The 17,750-nt window shown below is 41.6% G+C and overlaps 1 long non-coding RNA gene across 1 annotated transcript; it reads left to right on the top strand.

Moving 5' to 3' along the window:
* Window positions 1-5,816: 5,816 nt before the first annotated feature.
* LOC141508829 (uncharacterized) lies at window positions 5,817-16,152 on the top strand. The gene is made up of 3 exons (XR_012474518.1): window positions 5,817-6,020; window positions 10,010-10,109; window positions 15,264-16,152. It is a non-coding gene; the product is annotated as an uncharacterized LOC141508829 (long non-coding RNA).
* Window positions 16,153-17,750: the final 1,598 nt, after the last annotated feature.

Below are 17,750 nucleotides of genomic sequence, written 5' to 3' on the forward strand. Positions count from 1 at the left end.
AGGCCAAATTGAACTCCAGTCCTCCTGACTCTAGGCCAGGTGCTCTATCTACTGTACCCCTTTCCAGACTTTATACACTTTGCCACTTGATAACTGTCACCTAATTTTATTTCCAAATTAGCTCTTTCTTTTACTAGCAGTGCTATCTGTATAGCACTCCCTGGACTATTATAATAATTGTCTTTCAGTCTCTTGTTTCTCTCCCTCCAAACTCTTCCCTTATCCATCTTTCACTTGCTACTTTATTATTTTTTTTTGCAAGGCAAATGGGGTTAAGTGGCTTGCCCAACGCCACACAGCTAGGTACTTATTAAATGTCTGAGGTCAGATTTGAACTCAGGGACTCCTGACTCCAGGACTGGTGCTCTATCCACTGTACCACCTAGCTGCCCCTTTCGCTTGCTACTTTATGGAGAGATTTGGTCATATTGTTCCTTAAAACTCTTCAGTGCCTTTCTAGTGCCTTCACAATCAAGCTCAAAACCTTTTTTTGACATTCAAAGTCCTCCATTTCCTCTCAAATCTTATCTTACATTAGATTCCTCCACATACTCTATACTCCAGGAAAGCTAGATGAAATATTTCTAATTAAACATACCTTTGCTTTCACTCTTTCCTAAATCTGGAATTTCTTCCTTCTCTCCCTATTAGTCACTAAGCCTTTTGGACTTCTCTAAAGTACTGACCACATAATAGTGTGCATTTGAATCATCCCACCATAGTGGAGGTAGGAGTTCTTAAGCTGTGGCTATGGATTTACAAAAAAAAAAAAAATCTGATGACAATATTAAATAGAGTTGATTTGCATGGTAATCCTTCATATTTCATTTTATGCATTCAAAAACATAATTCTGAGGAGAGGTCCAAAGACTTTCCCAGACTGCCCAGAAAAAAAGGAAGAACCTTGAGCTAGATGATAAGCTACCTGAAGACAGGGATTGCATCTTATTTGAACTTTGTATGTTCCTTGGCACCATTCTGGGACTATGCTCAGAGCAAAAACTTTGGAAATATTTGTGGATTTTGAATTTGAATCCCTAAAGAGGGTTCGCAGTGCCTCAGGACTATTTTTCTCATCTCCTCTCCTAGGATGAGGAAAAGGAAGGGATATGGGGGAATTGTGAAAACCTGTGGAGAGAAAAGTGGTGATCTGAAGTCAGTTCTTCCTAAAGTCATTTTAGACAAGATACTTCCCTAGCCAGAGATGATAGATTACTCACTGAGTCATGGAGGAGATGTGATCAGCAGTGATGGAGGCAAAGCCCATACTAATAAAATCATGGCTATTGAGGTATTATCCTAGGATCCCCAAAGTGCCTACCTCTTTCACTGTCTCTGTCTCTTATCTGTCTCTGGGGTTCTCCCTTTCTCTTTCTCCTCTTCCTCCTCTTTCTACTGCCACTATTACTTATTACCACCACCACCATCACCACTATTACTATTACTACTACTACTGCTGCTGCTGCTGCTGCTGCTATCACTATCATGACTTCTGTTACTACTTCTTATTCTTCTTGTTGCTGTTCTTTTTGCTCTTCTACTATTACTACTTCTTGTTCTTCTGATTCTTTCTCCTTCTTCCCTCCTTCTCCTTCCCTCTCGCTTTCCCCTCTCAGTCTCTCCACAACCCACCCATCCCTTCCAGGCTGCTAAGCTATGGGTGGAAACCACAGCCTCTGGGCAAGGAGTTTTTTTTCCTAGACATGGGGAGAGGAGATGTCTAGGCATCTGAGCAGTTCCATATCTCTAGAGAAACCTGAGGGCTGCCTCAATTCCTTCCTTAATCCCTTTAGCTCTCTTCTGCTCTAGTAGCAGCCAGATCTACCCAACTTCTGGTTAAGGATCAGCACATGGATCCTGAGTCCATCCTTTTCCAGTCTGAAGTCACAGTTTCTTCTCAAAGAAAAGGGCTTATGACCTAGATACCTGAATCTAATTCAAAGAGCTAATCAGTCTCTTTACTCCTGCCAACTTTCCTGTAGGCACCATTCTCATAAACAATTCCAACCCTCTTATATTCCAATTGAAGAAACTGAGACCTGAAAAGGAAAGGGAACTTGAAAACCAGGTTCCTTCCCCTAAAATCCAGGCACCAGATGGTGAACCATTTGGTGGAAGTCTTTCTTCCATCTCCTGCAGCCTGGTATAGAGCACTGGTTCTGCCTGGCATAAGGAAGTTTGGGTCTGAATCCTTTCTTTGCTAGACTGGGCAATCTTGGTTTTTGTTTTGTTTTGTCTTTTTGCAAGGTAGTGAGGTTAAGTGGCTTGCCCAAGGTCATATGGCTAAGTAATCATTAAGTGTCTGAGGCCGGATTTGAACTTAGGGACTCCTGACTCCAGGGCCAGTGGATTTGATCCACCTAGCTGATCCTAGACTGGGCAATCTTGATACATGAGTCAACCTTTCTGAACATCAGTTTTCTCCTCTATAAAAATGGAGCCAGGAATGCTTACCCCATTCATTCTGTTGTGAGAAAAGAGCCAGATAACTTAAAAGCTATACAGAAATAGGAGGCAGAATTGTTGGTGTTGTTATTTTTAATTATTACTGGGCCCAGGATAATCTTGGGGATAGAGGAATTCCCATTGATTTCTCAGCTATCACTGGAGCTTTACAAGTAGGATATTCCCTCCCTAAGTCACATATTTAGAACTGAAAGGTTCTTATTTCTATTCAACCCCCTCATCCCTTTATCTTACAGATGAGGAAACCGAGATATAAGGAGCTTTGCTCAAGGTGCTAAGTGACTGAGATGAGAATTTGAACCCAGATCTTCTAACTGCAGAGCAACTTCTCCCCTGGTGCCTCTCTCTCTCATTCCCCCTTCCCCCACCCCTACTTAATTTTGCTGCCTCAAGTAATTCAGGAGATTTAGGGAAAAGATCTGGGTCAGAGAGTGACCCCTTTCTTAGCCTTGGTTTCTTTCTCTGTAAAATAAAGGAGCTGAATCAGTGGGATATCAAATTCCTGAATAGCAGGTTACAAAAATACATCAAAACTCCTTAGTATGGCCCAAACCAGATTAAAAAATAATTGGGCAATGTTTAATAAAATAAATAAAAATAAAACACTACATAAATAGGTGAATTTGTGTTTCTTTCCTAAGTTACCCTGCTGCCCAAGTGGATCTGTTTCTACCATTAGATGATCTCTATAGTCCTTTTATCCCTGAAATCAAGTGGGGCAAGACTGACTTTGACATCCATGAACTTGGGTCCCCATCCTCGCTCTGGTTTACCATTTGTGTGATTGTAGCCAAGTCTCTTAACTTCCTTGGCCTGTTAATATTTGGAATGAAGGGCTTTAAGGGATCAAATTATCTCTGCAACCTCTTCCAGTTCTTAATCCTATGAGCTAGGGCCCCATCTGCATCCCCAGGTCTTGGGGCCTAGTCATTGGACCCGCCACACAGGCAGACCCTTGAGAAGCAGTGGTCAAAGGGCTCCAGCTCCTAGCAGGGAAAGGCTGCCCACGATATACCCGAGCTATCCCTGCCATGATCTTCTGCCCATGGAGCCATATATCCTGTCTTGCTGAAGCATCCATGGAGGACAGCAACCACCAAGAGGAAACACCAACAACCCATTAGGTTTTGGATTGGCCTTTGGAGTAATTATGAGCTCTGGTACATTTCAAACCAAGGGAATAGACCATAGGATTTAGAGAAGGAAAGGACATTAGAGCTCATCTAGACTAATCCCTTTGTTTTAAAGAGAAGGAAACTGAGGCCCAGAGAGGTTGAGTGACTTGCTCAAGGGCACACAATAAGTTGTAGAACTGAGGGTCCAACTCTGAGTCCAAGGCTAAGCAATTTTTTCATTTTCCCAAATTTGGTCAGAGACCTCTAAGATCCCTGATACCCACTAGCATTGGACCTTTTTGCTCCTCAGATCTACCTCTTTGTGTCAAATGCAATACTAGGGAATATAATTTTTCCAATCCATGGGATCAGAGACTATATTATTTTCTTTGGCATTAATGAGAAAATAATGAGAGCTCATGGAACACAGTATATGCTGAGAGCCCATATGAAGATATGAGTTCAAATCCTGCCTTTGACACTTGGTAGCTGTATAACCTTGAGCAAGTCACTTCCCTGTCTCTGGGTCTAATCTCCCATTTGTAAAATAAGGTTGAACAAGATGATCATGGGATAATTTTTTTTAGAACTGGAGGAGACCTTAGAGGTCATCTAGGTCAACCCATTCATTTTACAGAGAGGGAAACTGAGGCCCAGGGAAAGGAAGTGATCTACCCAAGGTTGCTTAGGTGATAAATAGTAGAGCCAACATCCAAATTCAGGTTTTCTGACTCCAAATCCAGGAACAAGAACATTAGACATGAAGTCAGGAGAGAGAGAATTGGATGTGAAGCCTTCCACTGACATATTAACTTAATGTTACCAAGGGCAAGTCAAGTCATATCATCTCTCTGTATTTCAAATTCATCCTCTACAGAAACAAAGAATAATAAAAATGGCTGTCATAGCCCCCCACCCCCTACAGTTGTCATGAAATACATTCCATGGAATATTTTATGAACCTCAAGCATTAGAGAAATGCCAGCTTGTGACTATGCTTTGCCTTTGGTGTCACAGAGGGAAGTGGGCAAGGGAAATGAGACAAATAGTGGAGGGGAGAGATGGACAGACCAAGAAGAGAAAGTTGGACCAGAACTTTGGGGTTCTGAATAGCATAGCCCACCAGTGAGGGGGCAGCTCCCTCCCTGGCAGCTGCCCTGGTTTTAAAGGGTCTTAGGTCCAAAGACAAGAAGGTCATGCTGGGGCGGCTAGGTGGCATAGTGGATAAAGTACCTGGGTTCAAATCCAGTCTCAGACACTTAATTACCTAGCTGTGTGGCCTTGGGCAAGTCACTTAACCCCATTTGCCTTGCAAAAACCTAAAAAAAAAGTCATGTAGGAGGGAGGACCTCCTTAGCACAAATCAATCAAAAAGAAAATTCTGTATGGGGTGCCAGAAAGATGGCTAAATAATAGCTAATATTTCTATAGCATTAACTATGGGCCAAACACTGTTATAAGCATTTAACAATTATTACCTCACTGGATCTTCACAATAACCCTGGGAAGGACATATTATCACTATCTCTGTTTTACAAATGGGGAAACTGAGTCAAGCAAACACTCTGTGACTTGCCTTGAGATCACACAGCTCTTAAGTGTCTAAGGAATCAAACTCAAATCTTTCTTAATCTATGGCCAGTCCTCTATGCATTTTGTCACCTATGCCTCTGGTTTTGAAACTAGAAGATGTGGGGTCAAATCTCTACTCTTCTGCTTAGTACCCTAGGTAAACCTGAATTTCTCTGGCCTTGTTTTCTTCATATGCTAAATACAGAGAATGGATAAGATGGCCTCTAAAGTACCTTCTGGCTATAACAGTCTGAATCTACAAGTTCCTACCCCTCTTTTGGCCTCAGTTTCTTCCTCTGTAAAATGAGAGGATTGAGAGCTCAGCTACTAAGATCTCTTCCTTAAAGTCATGTGTTGGAACCAGTTCAAACTGGCTCCTAAGAGGATTTGTTAAATTTTCAGAGACAGTATTTTATACCTCAGAAATAGTCACTCTACAAATCAGGGTTTGATCCTTTCTTTTGAGTGGTGGAAAAATGTTAATAATGCATATTAAACTTAAAAATGGGTCTGTACATTCTCCTCCCTCTCACTCAGAGAGCTGGTTGTTAAACAATAACCAACACACTAAATGGATCTGCTATTATCTTCCTCCCCACAGAGAACTGGTTTTTTAAACATTTACCAGAACAACGAATGGGCATGTATATTCTCCTCCCCCTGGGAGCTGACTGTTAAACATTTATTAGCACTTTGAAGCATTGAAGGAGGGAAATGAAATCCTTCCAACTGCTACGTGGGATGAGCTTTATAGTCACCATACTCCTTATATATATTATCTGAGGTGCTGAGCCTCATCACAACCCACTGATCCCATTTTACAGATAAGTAAATCATGGCTGAGGGAGCTCAAGGACCTTTCTTAAGGTAAGCCTTTACTTAATATTTGCTGAAGCAAATACTTATTGAATTAAGTGACTTGCCCATAGCTAGAATATCAGAGCTAAACAGCTCTAGGTCCAATCCCTTCATTTTTCAGAGGAGGAAACTGAGGCCCAAAGAAGGGAAATATACCTTGTCCAGGCAAGGACACAGAGGGGTGAGCTAGCATTGAACTTAGGTCTTCTGACTTATTATAATATGGGTCCAGCCCTCCAATAGCCTATTTTGTCTACCTGAGAAAAATGGGTTGAGATCCCAGAAAGCTTTGAAATTCTATGCAAGATGAGAGGTCAGAGATGCTGGGTCTGTGTATTCATCTTCCTGAATTCATATCTGGCCTCGGACACTTATTAGCTGTGTGATTCTGGGCAAGTCCCTTCATCCTGTTTGCATCAGTTTCTCCATCTGTTAAATGACCTGGAGAAGGAAATAGCAAGCCATTCAGTATCTTGGCCAAAAAAATAACAATACCCAAATGGGGTCATGAAGAAACAGACACAACTGAAAATGACTTTACAACTCACACATATATTAATTCATCTGAATTTCACAAAAACCCTGTGAGATGGGGACTAGTATTAATATTATCTCTATTTTTAGAGATAAGGAAACTGAGGCAGGCATAGGTTAAGTGACTTGTCCAAGGTCATACAATTAATATCTGAGGCAGAATTTGAAATCAGGTTTGTTTGTTTTTTTGCCTTGGGAACTATTCTTTTGGATCCCTACTCTACCAAGGGTTTACTTGCTCCCTTCTACAGACATTTGGGGTGGAGAAGAAGGCCTGGGGTATCTTTCAATCCCTCTAGAGGGAGGAAAAAAATCTAGATTCAGTTCCAGCATTACCCTCTCACTGCCCTACCATGAAAAAGCAGTGAGCTACAAGGCAGACAGAAGATCACATGCCAAAGAACAATTTTCTACAAAGCCCATTTTGTTTGGTGGCTTTGTCTTTTGATTACCAGGCTCTGCAAGCTGGTACCTTCTTTCCATAGGAAGTTTCCAGTGCATCACTGGCCTATGACATCCACACTTGTAATCTTTAGAATTTTAAAAAAATTGAGGGGTCCTACTCTAAGAGACAAAGAAACTGCCAATGGATCAGTCATCGTCCTTCAGGTCAACATTCAGTCACCCACAGGAATTGAGAAGGGAGGGGACAGGGGAGGGTTGGGGAATCAGCGAATCACACAGAAGGTCAGAGGCCATCATAGCCAAACGCTGCCAACCAAGAAGCCCTTCTACAACAACTCCAACAAGATATCATCCATTCAACCCTGGCAATCAATTAATCAATTACTAAACTTCTAATATGCAGTTACCAGCCATTCGAGTGTGAAGCATTTAACAATCCCTTCTGGCAAGAAGCTGGCATGCCAATGGGAAGACAATTGTGTGTGTGTGTGTGTGTGTGTGTGTGTGTGTGTGTGTAAAAATATGGAGCAGAAGTATAAAGTAAATAAATACATTTTTATGTGAATGAAAAGTCACTAAAAGGAAACCCAATTCTGAGTTATTTGCAAAACCAATATTAGTCCCAGAAAATAGATAATGAAACATAACCTGGGGTGGAGGGTCAGGAGCTATAAGGGCAGAACATGCATGGACAGAGGCTGCTTGATCTTGGCTGCTTTGTACTTAACTACTTTTCCTTGTTAATAGCAATGACAACAGTGAAACAAAATAAAACACAAAAAATCAACAAACCAGGACCATTTAAACCCACCCTAGGAAGAGGCTAGCCCATTTTGGGAGGGAGCCCACTGCTCTCTAAGAAAGTTCATATTATTATAAAGCATTAATTCCAATCTGTCCCAAAGTGGGCATCCTAAAGTAGCTTCCCCCATGTCCCTCCCTCCATTTGATTTCTAGGGTCAATTGCTCTTTCCCTGCCCCCCTTCCCCAAAGTCTGTTACCCAGGCCTTCTTAAGTCTCCTTTTCTCCAGGCTTCATGGAAACAACAAAACATAAACCTGAACAGATTTAAGAGATGCTAGCAGATAGAAGAAGCTGGCTTGTGATAGTCTGGGGGTCACGATGAGTCAGACACAACTGAACAACAACATCAAAAGCAAACTAGCTTCAGTTCCCCAACTGAGTCTCCCCCAGTAAAGCCTACTCCTCTTCCAGGCTGATGATGACAATGATGACAGAGATGACAATAATAGTGATGGTAACTGCCATTCACAGGCACATTCATACCTGAAAAGCACATTACTGCTATGATTGGATCTGAACCTAATAACACCTTCTGTGAAGTAAGTACCAGAGGCACTTGGCAGATAAAGAAACTGAGATTCAAGGAGGAGAAGTGAATTGCTTGGGGTCACACAGGTGTTCACATAAATGGCATAGCTGGGGTCCAAATGGAGCTCTTTTGGTTCCAAATCCAACACTGCCATGCAGTAGAATTTAAGCACCTATTATCTAAGTTGCACAACACTCCTCAGAAGTACGTGCCATTATCATTCCTATTTTATAGATGCGGAAACCGAGGCAAACGGGAGTTAAGTGACATGGCCAGGGTCACACATCTAGTAAGTGGCTGAGGCTGGATTTGAGCTCAGGTCTTCTTGACTGAACTCCCTTCACTGTGCCCCCCACCTCAGCCAGCTTCCTATTCACAAAGTAGATGTTAGCAGTAACAAGCTTCCAATGGTCACTTCTGGACCCCAAGGGTGGTGTTCAACCACCCTTTATTTAAAAGTCCAAAATTCTGCTCCCTTTGTTCTTTGTCCAAGTCTGCCTTGTTTGGGATTCTGAACCTTGGGGACCCCTGTCAATGACTCCTTAGGTCATTTGAGTCCAGTTATAGTGATGATGCTAGGGCAATATCCTTAAGTCTCTCATGTATATTCATCTCTAAGAAGAGAATTAAGACCATTACTAGCAACTGTATTTTCTTTAAAACTAGTTAATGACATCATAAAAATATTTGTGGGAAACTATGAGGCAGGAATATTTCTCCAGGGTTCCCAAACAAAACCTCTGTGGTCTCCTCCCCTATTAAATCTTTATTCTATTTCTTTTTTTTTAAATTAACTTCAGTTCAGCCCTAGACTGCCCTGTGTCTGACCCTCTGAGTCTAGTTAAAAGAAGCAAGCCAGTCTTGGAAGGTTCTGCTATTGAAAAGACTAAACTCTGGGGAAGCAATGGGCTGGCTTGAGTATCAATTAATTAGCCAGTCAGTAAGTATTTATGAATTTCTTCCTATATGTCAATCAGTTACTAAATGCCAGGGTTACAAAGAAAGGGCAGAAATATGATGACTGCCTTCAAGGGGGTCACATTTAAATTGGGGAGAAAGGATACAAATAGCTAGGTATGTCCAAAACCCAGAAAAGTAGAAGGGGTTTTCAGCACCTCATTATTACTACTCTGTGGATATTGTGTGTTTATCTACGTATATGTTAAAGAAAACAATGTGGATTAACAGATAGGGAGTTGGCCTTAGAGAAGTTCTGATACATACTGACTGTGTGACCTTGGATAAGTCATTTAACTTTTCATGTTCTAGAAAACTCTCTAAGCCTAAAAGGTGTACCCTATATTGATTAGGAAGGCACTTAAACCCCCCCCCCTCCTACTTTTTCTGGGTTTTGGACATATCTAGCAATTTTTATATTTTTTTCTTCCTAATTTAAATATGAGCACCTTGAAGGCAGTTAGCAAATTTTCTCTATCAATGAAATAGTCTAGTCCTTCTTCCTCTGGCTGTGTTGCTTTCCTAGGAGATTGTAAGCCATTCTGGAACTGTGACTATTTAATGTTTTCATCTATATATCCCTAATATTTGGCACACAATTAGAGCTTAATACATGTTTATTGAGTTGAGCTGACCCTCACCTTCATTGGAGACCTTGCATAGTTCCTACCCTGGCTCTGGGCACTCACGGTTAGATCCACCCCATGTTTTCTGAACTGAAAATAAGGCAAATTTTATCTGAGAGCCAATGGGTTTTCCTTTTTCCCAGATCCAACTACTGGGACCTGCTGCCCTCCACACTGTGACGTCAGTACAAGCTGAGGCACCCGCACTTTTTCATAAGCTCTGTTCATTTACTTTCACTTACAGTAAGTATCCACCCCACCAGGGTGATCCCAATTTCCTCATCCTTGGAGGTTTGCAGGCAGTTGCCATAGCCAATTGCCAAGGGGGTTGCCATCAGATATCTCTTGAGGCCCTTTTCTAGTCTCAGATTCTGTTATTTTGTGAAGTAAGTAGAAGTAGAAGAGAACTTAGGAGAAAAACTTCCTAATAGTCAGGGAATGGATTTCTGAATAAGGTAGTGAGTCCCCCATCACTTAAAGTATTCAAGAAGAAGATGAATGACACCTTGTCAAGGATGTGAAAGAATTCCTACTCAAATATGACTTGAAGTAGATCAAGAAGATTCTTAACCATTTGGGGAGTCAGGGAGCCTCTTCCTTTTGCAGCCTGGCAAAGTCCATGAACCCCCTTCTCAGGATCATGTTTTTAGATACATAAAAAATACATGGAAATACAAAGGAAACAAATTCTATTAAAACATAATCATTTTGAAATGCTTAGAAATAATTTTCAAAGTTCAGAGACCCATGATGAAAACTCCTGGATGATATTCCCTACCTTCTGTTTCTGATAAAGACAAGGACTCAAGGCAGCTGAAGAAACTTCCATACCACACTGTTCATCTCCTCCAGATTTGTCTGGGCTCTCAGAGAGCCTTTGCCAGCTCTGTCTACCTGCCCAGAGCCAACAGGCACAGCCAAAGGTGGCACAGGCCAAGAACTTCCAGACTAGGCAAGAGGGAAGAGAAGGCTAGCAGAGTGGCTCTGGACAGAAGGCCCAGAGACATTAGTATCAGTCAAATATTTACTAAGCTCCTACTATGTGGCAGATTCTATGGCTATAAAGACAATAGAGATAGCTCATCTTTGAGCAGGGGAGAAAAGTATATACAAAGTAAATATTGATGAAAGGGATGAGAGAAGGGTTGAAGTAGTAGGAATTGGTGGAATTATGAGCTGGCTGGTCTCTCTGCCTGTAGTTGTTTGTTCTTCATTCTTGAAGAAGACCATGACATCAGGGAGATGACACCATGACAAGCAGGTACATTGGATTTGAGTGAGGGGGTGTTGTACTACCTCACCAGTTTCATTTATTCATCTGGAGTCATCTGGAGTCAGGGCCAGATAAAGATCAAGACAACAGGAGATGGCCCGGGATGGTGAAGCATTCAGGGTTAAGTGACTTGCCCAAGATCTCACAGCTAGTAAGTTTCAAGTGCCTGAGGTCAAATTTGAACTCAGATCCTCCTGACTCCAGGGCTGGCACTTTATCACTGAACCACGTAGTAGGCATTTAAATGATTATTGACTGCTTCAGCCGAATTTTGAAGGAAGTAGGGGTTTCTAGGAGACAGAGGTGAGGAGAGGATCCTTTTCCAGACATGGGGAAAACACTCTAATAGAGAAGAGATTTGGAATTTTGAGTATGAAAAACAGCAAGCAATTTAGTTTGACTGGAACAGAGAACATGAAAAGAGGAGAAATATGAAAATAAGCCTGGAAAGATCAGTGAGAGGCAGGCCAAGAAGGAGAAGAAGGCCAGTTGTAATCACAACAAATCAGTGAGCTTGTCAGGGAAGGAATGACTGAAGGAAAAAGGAATTTATGAAGCATCCACCTATAACATTCCAGGTCCTGTGCTAAGCCTTTTTTAATAGCTCACAAGCCTGAGAGGTAAATGATATTATTATCCCCATTTTACAGATGGAGAAACTGAGGTAAACAAAAAATGAAATGACTCACCCAGGTTCAAATAACTAATAGATGTCTGAGGTCACATTTGAGCACTATCTTCCTGACTCCAGAACCAGCTCCCTCTGCATTGTACTATCTAGATACAAAAACAGTTCAATCACCACCGAACTATGGTCTTCCAAAAGGAAAACAAAAGACTGCTATTTCCTCTACCTCTGGGATGGGTCACATCAACTGGGGATACTACAATTGTCTTGATGCTGAATGTTGGCCCTGATACTCAGTTATGTGCTAAACCTAGTGTTTCAAAGAAAATGTAAGTCCTTGGGGGCAACCACTGTCTCATTTTTGTCATTGTATTACCTAGAACAGAGCCTTATAAATCTTGGTCACTTAAACATTCCTATTTAGATAAAACAAACTAAATAGTGTTATGAAACAATCAAGCTTGCCCCCCAAATAAAGCGTATGAAAAAGCATTTCCTTCCCTTTGCAGAAGTGGGGGACTAAAAGTGTGGAAAATCACATATAATAATTGATATGTTGATTAGTCTTGCCAAACTGTTTTTTTTAATTCTTTGTCATAAGAAGAAGAAAGGGAATTGTAGGTGATATAAAGTTATAAGATACCAATAAAAATCTTTAAAACACTTGCTGAATTGAAATGGAACCTGACTCCAAGCCCAGTGTTAAAAATTTTGTTTCATTACCTTCTGCTGTAACTCTCTGTGGGAAGACTTCTACTTGTTTCATAAACTTGAAAAAGTTTCTTCCATTTTAAAAAAAGTGCATTGAGTGGCTTATAGAAAGTACCCAAGGACCCCGACACAATTATATTTATGATGTGCCCAAAAACCCAAGATTTTTTTTTTCCCCATGAGAATATCCACTCAGGGCTACTGCCTAAAAGGGGCCTGGTTCACAGGATCAAAACTTTAAGACTGAAAAGGAGCCCAGAGACCATCTAGTCCAGCACCCTCATTAAGAAAAGAGGAAAAACTAAGGCCCAGGGTTTTTCTGTGATTCAATCCATCGTCCACCTATGTGCATTTAGTCAGTTTTTGGAAGCTGGAACTCCCAAGTTTAGTGTTCCTTCTATGGCACCCCAATGGTACTACCTTCAGCTGAGTGTATGGGTACATCTATTGGGAAGAGAGAATAAGCTCCTGAAGACCCCACTGTAAAAGCCAGGCAGGTATATATCAGATTTCTAGTCACCAAGAAGCATCACGATCCATTTTGAGGTCTTTTTCTGATATTACCTGTTATTCAACATGAGGATAACTGTAGAGGTGATCAGATCTAGAACTCAGACTTCATTTCCCTGCCTTTCTACAACTGATACCTGAGATTATAAATAGTCTCTGCCTACTTTCTAGAACTGATATCTGAGATTATAACTAAGGTCTCAGGATTTTAGAGCTAGAAAAGACCATCCAGTTTAGAGAATAAGAGACTGAGGTCCAAGTAATTGTCTAAGGTCGCAAAGTTTATGAACTGCCAGAATTTTAATCTGGGGCAATGGGTTCCCAATCTGTGTTGCCTCATGACTAAAACTTGTAGAAGATTTTAAGGTTTGGTCTGTGAATTTCCTTGATCCTGAGGCCTACTTCCTCTAGGCTGGTAAAGTCTCTTACCTCCTGTGCCAGTCACTCATTAGTCATTGGATAATTCCAGACCCATTGTGGAAACAATCGCTGATACTGTTACATGTTATAGTAGCAGGACTGGGCTTCCTAACCTTTGCCAGGTAAGGCTTCTTTTTGAACAGCACTCCCATCTCTCTCCTCCTTTTCCCTTTGTCTGAACCACTGGCAGCCTAACTGGTCTCCCTGTTTCCAGTTTCTTTCCTCTCATTATTGATGAGCAGCCTAGGAAATGTTCCTGATGCATCTGATCCCAATCATCCACCCCCTTCACTGGCTCCCCTACTGCCCAACTAAAATAACTCCTTATCCTGTCAATCAAGACCCTCTGAAATCTCTCCAACCTGCATTTCTAATCCTATCTCTCCCTACTTTTTCTTCCTTTACACACCCTACAAACCAATCTGTACTAATTAACTCTCAATGTCCCTGTTCTCTTTCTTTCTCCTCATGATTCCCTGAAATTGTGTCATATTTTTTTCCATGCCCAGCTTGGGCTCTCCTCAGATCTTCTCTACCTTCCTTAAAAGACTTAATTCAACTGTCATTTGGTCTACAAAGCCTTCTTTAATCTCTTCAAGTGATTGAAATCTCTTCCTCCACAAATTCTTTAGATAACTTCAACAGGTCCTCTCCTTGGCTTTCATTTTATTTGAATCCCCTGGCCTCAGGTGCTTAGAGTAGGCACTCAATAAATGTTGACTGGGTCACAGACCAAGAGCCTGCAATTATTCATGTCCATATTCAAGTATATAAACTCCCTGAAGGCAAGGTTAATGACAACATTCAGTTTTGCATCCCCAGAGGGAATCCCAGGCCCACATCCAGGCCTTTAGAGATGCTGATGGAATTGAAAACTAGCCCCTCTACCTAGAGGTAAGGTTTCCAAACTGAGTTCCCACCCAGCAAGACCAGTTTCCCCATAGCAGCTCTGCTGACAGCCCCTGCCTTTATTAATTGCTTGCTGTGTTGACATCTGGCTCGCTCCACTCAATTTTCCTTTTCAGGCAGTTTGCTTCCCAGCAGGGTCATCCTTTGAAACCCAAATTAGAGTGTTCTGCTCTTGAGACAATTCAGCAGAGCCTGGCTTAGTCTGTGATTTGTAGAAGCCTAAGCTAAAGGAAAAACTGCCCTTCCCAGAGGGGAGAGGGTTAAGTAGGTAGTAGCCTGGGCAAACCAGACAGTTGCTCATTGGTTTACCTAGAGTGGAAAGAATGATAAACTTGGAGTCAGAAGAGACCTAGCTTCAGTTCAAGCCTCTGTTATCTTCTAGATCTGTGACCTTGGACAAGTCTCTTCTCTTTTCTAACACTGCAAACTGAGGCTAATACTAGTTGTACCTTCCAGGCAGGACTGCTGTGAGAATCAAATGTGCTAATTTCTTGTAAAAATGTTTTTCACCCCTCAAGACTCCAAGTGTTAACTCCACCATAGAGTCAGAAGAGCCTGAGATAGAATCTAGCCTCAGATGTGTACCAGTTAGAAGGAAGGGAGGAAGGAAGGAAGAGAAAGAAAATTCAAATGTTGGTTCCCCTATAGCCTGGGATGTCTGTGAACTTTTCATAAAGTATATTTTGATAATAATATTTATTTCAGAACAATAGATTTCCTTTGTAATTCCATGTCTTTTATTTTATGCATTTAAAAACCTTTTTCTGAGAAGGGATCCAGCCCTGGACTTGAAACAGGTGTTCTGTGTTGTTGATTTTGTTTGTTATTGGGCAAGTGAATTCCCAGAAAACTAGACACACTAATAACGACAACTATCATGTTTATGTTACCTTCCTCCTAACCCTGAGAGGTAAATTGTGCTAGAATTATTATGCTCATTTTGCAGATGAGAAGACTGAGACTCGGTTATAGCCAAGATTGGAATTCATCCAGCCGGAGACAGATCTGGGAAGGTGAAAAGGTGTGCCAAGAGGAGGTCATAATGTAGAGGATTGGTTCAAGGAACTGGGAATGTTTGGCCCAGGAGAGAAGATTAAGGAGACTGGATCCAATCAAGGAAGAGGTCTACAGCTTAGTCCCAGAGGCCAACACTGGGAATAATGGGTTACAAGAAGCAGATTTAGATCCAAAGTCAGCAAATATTTCTTAATAATTAGAACTGGCCCTAGGGCAGCTAGGTGGCTCAGTGGATAGGGCACCAGAATTAGATTTACTAGCTGTATGACTCTGAGAAAGTCACTTTACGCTAATTGTCACATCCCCCAAACAAAAACCAAAAATAAAAATCAATTATAGCTTTCCTAAAGTGAACTGGGCTAGATACAAGGGGATCCCTTTCACTGGAGGTCTTCAAAAAAGCCTGTTCAGTCATTTCCCTTCTTGTAGAGAGGAAATACTCATTCATGTCTGGGCTGGGTAAACCTAGGAAGGTCCCTTTCAGTTCTGAGATTCTAATTCAGGTCTTCTAAGACACAGTGCTCTGGGTACTACTGCTGGGGGTGGAGTGGGTTAAAGAGGGATGATAGTTGTAATTGGTTTAATAACCAGCTCTCAAAAAAAAAGTGTGCACAATTTTCATGATAATGTGAGTTATAAAGAAAAAACTTCTTAACAATTAGAGTTAGCCTAAAATGGAGGCAGTGGAAGGGGAAAAGACCCACTGGAGGTCTTTGGGCTAAAGCTGGAAAAGCTCTTATTGGAGAGATGATCCTGGTCATGATCCTGCCATTTCCCCATAATTTTTAATCCAGATTATCAATAAAAGTATAATCAAGGTCCTGATTTATAGCATTTACTGATTTCTGATGCATATACTCACACTGAAAATTTAATAATCCCCTCCTGAACCTGTTATGAGTCAGTGCCAGCATACCACTGGAGAGCTAGACTTTTTCCTTTATGGATTCTCCCAGGGACTCTCTTTTTTTTTCAGGATTTTAGATCAGCAGCTCATCTGTGACTTATAGCCCCTGGTTTTGACTTGCCCAGTGGCACATAGCCAATCATATCAGAGACAGGGCTGGGTTCTGAGTCTTCCAGTCTCCAAGGTTGACCCTGCTCCACTGCCTCTAGGCATGTGCCACTATGCCAGTATGTAAGCCCACATGGCCATAGGATCACATTGAACTGGGACTCATCAGTGACTCTGCACTTCCTTGCTAAGGTGACTGAAAAGGAATAGATAGAAATGATTTTCCCCTGGTCCTTTCTGCTCCTTTCCAATTACCTCGGTAAGCATCTCTAGAACCTTCTGGGCAAAGACTCCCACCAAGGAGCACATGAGAACTCAGAGAGGAAACATCTAAGCCAGAAGGAATGTTCCCTTCTGTCCATCAGCAAAACCAACCACACATGGAAACCAAACAAGCTTCCTGGGCTCACCAGCCCAGTCTGCTTCCTGGACTTGGTAAGAGGGTTGGATGGGTAAGGGCACCTAATTCTAGTCACAGGGAATAGAACAGACAAAATAGATGGAGAGGGGAGGAAAGTAGTCTGAAATAAGACAGGAAATAGAGGTTGAAGAAAAAGTATGAATAATAATTAAATTCTAGGATTACTTTTATATTTTCTTGGATAAGAAATAGGGAGCCACTGAGGATTTTTTTAGCAAGTGAATGACTATGAACTGGGCTTTAGCAAGATTATCATGAAAAAGATGAAGTGGAAAAAGAATGGAGGCAGTGATATTTGTCCTTCATCTTCAAAGAAGACTATGACATCAGGATGATGCCATTTCAAGCACATGACTTGGGTTTGAGTGAGGGGGTGCTGTGCTAAATCACTAACCTCACTTTCTCCTCTGGCGCCATCTGGGTCCAGTGGCTAGATATGGATCAGGACAAGACTGAATGTGAGGCAATCAGGGTCTTGCCCAAGGTCACACTTATTAGCTGTTAAGTGTCTGAGGTCAAATTTGAATTCAGGTCCTCCTGATTCTAAGACCAGCATTCTATCCACTGTGCCATCTAGCTGTGAGATCAATTAGGAAGCTATTTCAGAAGTCCAGGCATAGAATGAAGAGGAGACACCAAGGAGGACACCTTGTCTGCTGCCACCATTTCCCAGAACTCCAAAGTTGAAAGGGACCTCAGTTGGGATGGGACACTAACTGACACTTAAGCCAGGATCATCTCTCTAATAAGAGCTTATCCAGCTTTGGCCTAAAGACCTCAGTAGGTCCTTTCCTCTTCCACTGCCTCCATTTTAAGCTAACTAATACTGCCCTCTTTTTGCAACTTCTCCCTTTTGATAGTTTTGCCCTCTGGAGTTCAAGAAAGCATAGGTATTCCTTCATCTAAAAATTGGCACTTCAAATACTTAAGACATCCCACTACCTCCCCCCTTATTCAGATGCACACACAAAGACACAAAC

This window comes from Macrotis lagotis, chromosome 1, assembly GCF_037893015.1.
Source record: "Macrotis lagotis isolate mMagLag1 chromosome 1, bilby.v1.9.chrom.fasta, whole genome shotgun sequence".
Lineage (NCBI taxonomy): Eukaryota > Metazoa > Chordata > Mammalia > Peramelemorphia > Peramelidae > Macrotis > Macrotis lagotis.